An 8,180-nucleotide genomic window follows, 5' to 3' on the forward strand; every position below is an offset into this window, starting at 1 on the left:
AAAGAAAAAAAAGAGAGACCTTTGATAAACAATAGAAAATTGTGCTCTAGGAATTAATCAGTTCAGTAACGGGGATCTTTGATATGGTTGTTAGGCACTTACTTATGAATCTATTTCCCTGTACGATTATCCAGGTTATGTTTCTGTTTTGACTGTGCCAAATGCCTTGCTTAATCCAGATGAACATAAGCCACCTCTTTAGAATTTTTGTCCAAAGGAGAATGAAGCTAGTCTGACCTGACTCATCCTTTATAAACTCCTCCTAGCTCCTGCACATCTCCACTTTCATTTCTAATGTTCGCAGACCAACTCTTTTTTTTTTTTCCTTCCCTTTTTGACTGTGCACATTGTTCTTTATTGATGATACATGACCAGGTAGGGCTCCCTAATCCTCTCCCTCTTCTTCTGGAGCTCTGGGATGGAAACTGTTGAGGATGGGATATTCTCAGTGTGTTGGGGGATTGAGTTGGGGCAAGGACTCCTTAGGAGCTGAGGGCTTCTTTCTTCCTTATCTTGTTTTCACTGAGGCTGGTGGTCCAGGGATCTCTTACTCCTTGGAAGCCATATGGACCATAAAGCCCACCGCCCTTTTGCTGTAGCCAAACCCATTGTCATAACAGGAAATGTGTTTGACAGAGCAGCCACCGAGGGCAATGCCAGCCCAGCATCAAAGGTGAAAGTGGGAGTATCACTGTTAAAGTCGCAGGAGGCAGCCTGTCCTCAATGTAACCCAGGATGTCCTTTAGGGGGCCCTCTATTGCCTGCTTCACCACCTTCTTTCTCAATGTCATCACATTTGGTGGCTTTCTCCAGACCACAGGTTAGATTCTTGACTCATTGGAGCTGGGATTTGGGATCTGGGAGGCCATGCCAGTGAGCTTCCAATTCAGCTCAGGGGTGACCTTGCCCACAGCCTTAGCAGTGCCCATAGAAGCAGGGATGATGGTCTTCTGGGCAGCCCCACAGCCATAATACCACACCTTCCCAGAGGAGCCATCTGTGATCTTCTGGGTGGCAGTGATGGCATAGACCGTGGCCATGAGTCCCTCCATCATGCCAAAGTCATCATGGATGACCTTGCCCAGAGGACCCAAGCAGCTGGTGGTAGAGGAGGAGTCATTGCTGACAATCTTGAGGTTATTGTCATACTTCTCATGATTTATGCCCAAACATGCGGACATCGGCAGAATGGACAGAGATGAGGATGACCCTTTTGGCTCCATCCTTTCATAAGCCCCAACCTTGTCCAAGTTAGTGAAGACATCAGTGGATTCTACAACATATTTAGCACCAGCATCACCCCATTTGATGTGGGTGGAAGCTTGCTCCTAGAAGATGAAGATGGGCCTTCCGTTGATGACAAGCTTCCCGTTCTCAGCCTGATTGTGTCATAACTTGCTATGGGTGGAATCATACTGGAGCATGTAGACCATGTAGCTGAGGTCAGTGAAGGGGTCATTGATGTGCAATATCCATTTTGACAGAGTTAAAAGCATCCTGGCGACCAGGCATCCAATGTGGACAAATCGATTTACTCTGACCTTCATGACTGTCTCAGGGATGGGGCCAGTATTGCACAAGAAGATGCAACTGTCTGTCAAAGAGGGAAGAGCAGAGAGCCCCACTTCTTTAATAATTATGAAATTGTGCTTGAGATTCACCTGAGGCTTTAAGGTCTAAAGTTTGTATGTAGCTAATTACTGTCCTTTTTAAAAAATAAGAACCACTGTTTATTTGCAGCCTTGTGGCACCAAGACCGTCGAAAACAGCACAATAATTTCAAACACAGGTTTTTTAGTAGCCTGAAATGTAGCCTCATTTAATTCAACAGGTGCTTTCCTATAATTCATCCAACTACACATAATAGGAAGTTCATCTTACCAATAATGTTCGTTATGCTTTTTTTTCAGTCTGAAGATCATTCTCAACACATAAAAATTATGTATATATAAAAATATATGAATATATGTATATAATTTTATTAGTTCATAAAAGAAATCATTACGTGTCAAAATTTCAAGTTTACTTTATTACCCTTGCTCTGGAAATTGGCATCCATGCATCTAGGGTTATAAATGTTATTCCCTGCTTGCTCTCAACTGTTTTCGTGAGTGAATCACTGGGCACCACCTACACTTTGTTCTCATGTCAGACCTGCAGTCCTCCATAATAGCAATCAGTCTCACAGGTTTATCTGTGTACTTTTTTCCTTTCTCTTTCACATCCAATTTAATCATTTGATTATGCCAGATACAGTTTAGACAAATACATTCTTCCTTGCCCTTATGAAAGTCACTCTAACTGAGCTTGTCAAGTGAAGCTTTACCTTAGAGGCACCTATATTCATACAAATTAAGATATGGTCAAAAATTAAAATAAATTCCTGTTCATTAACAGTTCCTAATTTATTATTACTCCTTAAGATACTGTTGTTTTTAATTTTTTTCATGTTTTTCATAACTGAATCACACATTTTTGCCTTACATAGCATCAAGTCAACAAGCCTTATCAAGTTAGTGGGGGGAGACATTGTCTGTCTCCGTGTAGGCTAGGTGCCTCACAGACATCTCAGTAACAGAAGTATTTCATTGTGTAGGACACTTTGTTTATCAAATTAAATGCATATTAGAGAGCTAACTGGGAAAAAATAAAATTACAACCCCACAAAGCCATTAATTAAAGTTATCATAAGAAAGGATTATGATGACTTTCTCTTGCACATTAGACTGTGTGCTTTTGTTTTTGTTTTTTGTTTCTTCCTTTTCTTCCCTTATCCTTTCAGGTGGCCTGGAATTCAGGATAATTGCAATTGCCCCTCATTATTATGCTCTTGTATCTTGTAACCACCGAACGTAGGTTCGGCTGCTCACTGCTCACATGCCAATAATTCTAGAGGCAAATGTCCCTAGAAAAGAGAGGTGCTTTAATCAGAAAAGCTGGCTATCTGTGGAGACGGTGGACTTGTGTCCAGAGACCAGCTCCGAAGATTCTCCTCAGTCATGACAGTTTTTAAAGGGAAGAATGCGGGGGGAGGGGGAAGAATCTCAGTGAATCATCAAGGCAGGAGGTTGGGTTCTGCCTCTCCATTGAGTGCAGACTGGCTGAGTGATCTGCCTGCAGCATTGCTTAGAGGGGCTACTGGGGGAAGAGAGCTAGTCTTTTTATCTAGGAAAAGAATCAACAGTTTAGACAAGGTATGGTGTGCATTGGGGAGAGCATAAGTCGTGAGTTAGTTTCAATTGCTTAGTGATCACATTCCTTAATTAGGTCCTTTTAAGGTTAGAGAGGAACAGAAATAGGCAAACAGGAAAGGAGCAAAAGAGCTGCTTTCATTGTAATCTCCTTTGCCTCTCTGCTTCCCGTCCTCCACAGCTTATAGGTGGAGGCAAGTATAATGCCACTCAGTGTCATTGCTTGGAAGTTTAAAATTTCAATACAATCAACTAAAGTATCAAATACAAAATACAAACTATCAGCATGCATTATCTACAAGACTTATCTGCAGATTGGTTAGAAAGGAAAGAAAAAAAGAAGAAATATTTTCTAGGCACACTTCTTCCCTTCTAAAAATCTGGGTCTAGTTTTTCCGAATGAAAGTGAATAGAGTCAACGCTAGGAAAGGTGGTACTTAATGTTTACCTCCCTTTCTTCCCAAATAGGCTTCACTGAATTCAGATTTAATTATTTTATTCTTCCCTTTGGTAGTAAACAGATACTCTTTTGGTCCCATTTTCTGATTATTGCACCCTGATTTTTCCTTGAGAAAGTACTACTTTCCCATTCTCTCAGTTTATGGGATCCGGATGAACATTGCACACAGGAATGGCTTCCCTCTGCCTAGAGATGAACACAAATCCAAGTTGGTCCATTTAGAGCTAGTACTGGGGGCTTCTGATGAAAAGAACAGAAAAGCAATGTTCTTTCTCATGCAGTTGCCAAGAGAGTATAATGCAAATTAGAAGCCTTGACATCTATTTTGCCAGCAAGAGGAAGTATGAAGCTAAGAAGGAAGCCCACACAGAGCAAAGCATAGCCAAGAGATGAAAAGAACAAGTCTTAATCTTGATAAGGACTTTTGAGTACCTGGATTCAGCTGCTCCTAAAGCCACTGTGGGGCCTTTAGGGACTTTCCACCCCCTCACTTGTTCCCGTAAACCAATTCTTCTCCCTATCGTGCGCCACTCCTTCTCCCTATCGAAACCAATTCTTCTCCCTATCGTGCGCCACTCCTTCTCCCTATCGAAACCAATTCTTGGAGTTTTTCAGTTGACGGGGACTTGCCAGACAGCGGGTAATTTTCCAGTTGCCCGTAACAGGTATATGCCCTAACCGCCACAATGAACAGACAACTATAACGGCCAGAAGGTGGGACAAAAGTTCCTAAGCCAATGAATTCAAAAGTCACCACATTTACCCAATCATTGTGAGAATATACCCGCCCTATGAGTAAATAAACCTATAAAAAGTATGTGATTCCGCTTTTAGGGGTTCCCCATCGGCCTCCTGCGTGAGGTTCAGGGAACCCCGGTGCATCGGCTCCTAATAAACCTCTTGCGTGTTGCAGCGGCTCTCGACTCTTGGCGGTTCTTGGGCGAGTTGGAATCCCTCGTAGACCGTTTGGGTCTAACACCACTTATTTCTAAGAATCTTGAGCTACGTAATATATTAAAGGCCTGTTTTTGTTTAAACATGTGGAGATGGAAGGTTTTCCTATCTCTTACGAATGAAAGAATCTTGCCTCATACATAATTTTCCTCCCAAAACATCTCTCTTCATCTTCCTGAGCACTGAAAGACATATCATTTATCTGCTGTTTGTTTTTCCACCTTGTAAAAAAAAGGTACACTTAGAGACCTGTTTGTCTGTATTGCCTCTTCTCATTAGCCTCATTCTCATGTCATGCTCATTTTTTGAAAATCTTATTACTGTATTCCCTGGGTCCTGAAAAGTGATTGGCCCAATACTAGTAAGCATTCCTCCACATTTCTCTGTCTCCTATATTGGAATTTTCCCACTCACATAGCCTTTAGCTCATCATGTAACTTCTCAGAGTTACTTATCTGATTTACGTATCCTTTCTTGGTTATATGTGAAATCCAGTCATTTTACTCTAACCTTTAAATTTAGTGTAAAAATAAAGGCCTTGTTAATTGAGAAGGAAATTGAAATTAATGTCTTTATTATGAGGGAGGGGGACCTTAGGAGCTCAGTGTCTTAAATATCGAGTTGATTTCCTCACCTGCAAAGACGTTAGTGTCAGTATTTAAAATTTGTAGTTCATTAAAAATTAAATTTTAGAATACTAAAAGTATTACAGTTTATTCATGTATTTTTAAAAATTTAAATCTTATTTATCCTATTGTTAATTATTCTTAATAGCATAAAAGGGTCTTTATTTATTTATTTTTCTAATTCACTAATTCTCTTTTCTGAGACAAAAAATCAGGATACTTCTCACACTTCCCTTGGTACTATTCCTTCCCTCCTCCTCCGGCTCCTTCTCCCCCACTCCTCCTTCTTCATCTGACTAGATTCTTTCAAAGAGCCTACTTTACATTTGAATTGCAACACATACGTTTTAAAAACTGATGGTAAAATAGCAGTATGTTTCCTATTCATTTCTTTTAATTTTCCATAATTTGGATCTCAATGAGCTGTTATCATCTACAAACAGCCTGGCCCCTTGAGATGTTCTGGGATGAAGATAATTTGTACACATTGTGATTGTTAATAGAGAATTTGTTGTACAACACATTCTTTACAATGCAGTGAAGATAATTATAATTGGGGGCACAAAATAAAACCTGCTCCAGCTAGGAAATTGTTCAGATACACATGTTATTTTTATGCATCTCCTGGGGAAAGGGCAGGCCATGTCAAGGACTTACATTTGATATTAAAATATCAAATTGTCAAATGATAACACCTTCAGGGAAACGTGCTTAACTACCTATTCAAATTACATTTTAAATATTTCTCTCCAAGTGAAAATGTATCATTTTTAATATCCTGAGGCTGTTCGTCAAGGTGGTTAAAAGGGTGAGAAGCTATTAAGAAAAGCACATTTTTGAAAAGGACACATAATCTCTGCATTGTGTGTAAATTATGGTAGCAAACCAAGTTCAGAAACATATACATGGAAGGAATAAAGAAGAAAAAATAGTTGTGATGAATAGGGAGGAAAATGAAGTGAAAGTGTGACAAAGCATCTTTTTTTAAATTGTGGGAAATGTCCTTCGTGAGACGACTGAATTTGGAGAGGAATCCAGAGAAAAGAGAAATGCCAGGCATATTGTCTTTCTTTTCAACCAATGTAAAGGATACTGTTGTGAGCCACACTGGCCCCTTTTCAGGACTGAAGGAATTATGCCCACAGTTGCTGGGAGTATGACTGCTGACAGCTCTTAACTGCTAACCCTCTCCAGAAATCGCCCTAGGCTAGAGAGAGCTGCCTCTGATGGAACAGCCTGTATCCCATGACTGGTTGGTCCCTGAGGCCAGAGGTCCGGACTCCTTGACGCAGGGAGAGCTAACTCTGGAGGGCTTTCCCAGCTTCCCTGTGGGGACAGCTGTAACACTTGCTGAAGATGAATCAACTTCTCTCTGCCCAACTCTGCTTCCTTCCTGTCCCTTGCCCTCCCCAGGTGTGGATCCTGAAGACCTCAAATAAACATCTTCCATGTTAATCTCCAACTCAGGGCTTCCCAGGAAGCCCAGTCTGCCACAACGTATGCGATTATTTCTCTGGTTGCTATTGTTTATTGAGTAAATATTATGCATTAAGGACAGTGTATGCACTTTACATGGATTATTTATTTTGATCCTCATGGATTCCAAGCCACTGGAGTTAGCTATGGAATGGTAATGGTGGTCTCATGGAATATGCCTGCTCAACGGACCAGATTTGAGTATTGTCAACCAAGGAAGCTGTCATTTCTTTGTTTAAACCCATCACTCTTAGATTAATGTATAACACCTGTTTTTTTGTTCCTAACCACTCCTCTAATTTCCTGCCACTCCTACCTTGCTTCCTATGATGATCCACACACTCTACCTTTTTTCAGTTCCTGTAACTCAGCAAATCCCTTGCAACTTCATGGCCTTTGAAGATGCCATTCTGTTGACAAAGGATACTGTTTTACCCAATGTTTCTACCCCATTTGTCAGTTTAACTACCATTTATCATCCACTGTTCCTCTGAATTTCATTTTTCTCAGAAAACATCCTCTGAAATACAGATTAGTCAAATTTGACTAATATATAGACCCTCTTAGCAGCCAGGCCTTCTTTGGGGTGCTTGTCTCAGTTGTAACTGAACGATTCCATGCATATTTTTCTGTGAAGTAGGTACCTATTTAAAGGGAAGGTTGATGGGGTAAAGACATGTGCAGTGAACTACATGAGGTCAAGGACCATTATCTCTCTTATTTACCACTGTGACTTCAGTACCACGCTCTGGACTTGGCATTTCTTAGATATGTGTAGAAATCACAGAAATTTATTTCTCTGCCTTTTTTTTCCCCTCTGCTTGCATTTTTTTTTTTTTTTTTCTGGTACGCAGGCCTCTCACTGTTGTGACTTCTCCTGTTGCAGAGCACAGGCTCCAGACGTGCAGGCTTAGCGGCCATGGCTCACGGGCCTAGCCGCTCCGCGGCATGTGGGATCTTCCCGGACCGGGACACGAACCTGTGTCCCCTGCATCAACAGGCAGACTCTCAACCACTGTGCCACCAGGGAAGCCCTCTGCTTGCATTTTTAACCATAATGTTTTTCTCCCCTTTCCTTGCTAAGATGAACACACATATACATATGGACATGTGTGTATATGTAGAGGTGTGTGTGTGTGTGTGTGTGTGTGTGTTGGTATAAAATCTTCAGATTCAGTTTCAAATTAACTTTTTGTCTTAGAATAAACACTCCCTTTAAGCTGACTTTATATATTCCTGTTTTGATATGAAAAATAGAGACTCTATATCCAAGATTTCAGGATATGCCTCACAGCTTCCTCTAGTTACGTGAGTATGTTGCCATTTCCAAAGTCTTTGAACAATTAGATTTAATCACTTATTTCTACTATACACAATGCTACAATACACAAGAGCTTATAGCTATAAAACAAACTATTTTTGTATTTTTAATTGATTTATTTCCTAGGATAGACCAAAGAAATTCTTGTAAGA

At 40.6% G+C, this 8,180-nt stretch overlaps 1 pseudogene; it reads right to left on the reverse strand.

Moving 5' to 3' along the window:
* Positions 1 to 547: 547 nt before the first annotated feature.
* LOC136127624 (glyceraldehyde-3-phosphate dehydrogenase pseudogene) lies at positions 548 to 1,466 on the reverse strand (annotated as a pseudogene).
* Positions 1,467 to 8,180: the final 6,714 nt, after the last annotated feature.

This window comes from Phocoena phocoena, chromosome 8 (genome assembly GCF_963924675.1).
Source record: "Phocoena phocoena chromosome 8, mPhoPho1.1, whole genome shotgun sequence".
Lineage (NCBI taxonomy): Eukaryota > Metazoa > Chordata > Mammalia > Artiodactyla > Phocoenidae > Phocoena > Phocoena phocoena.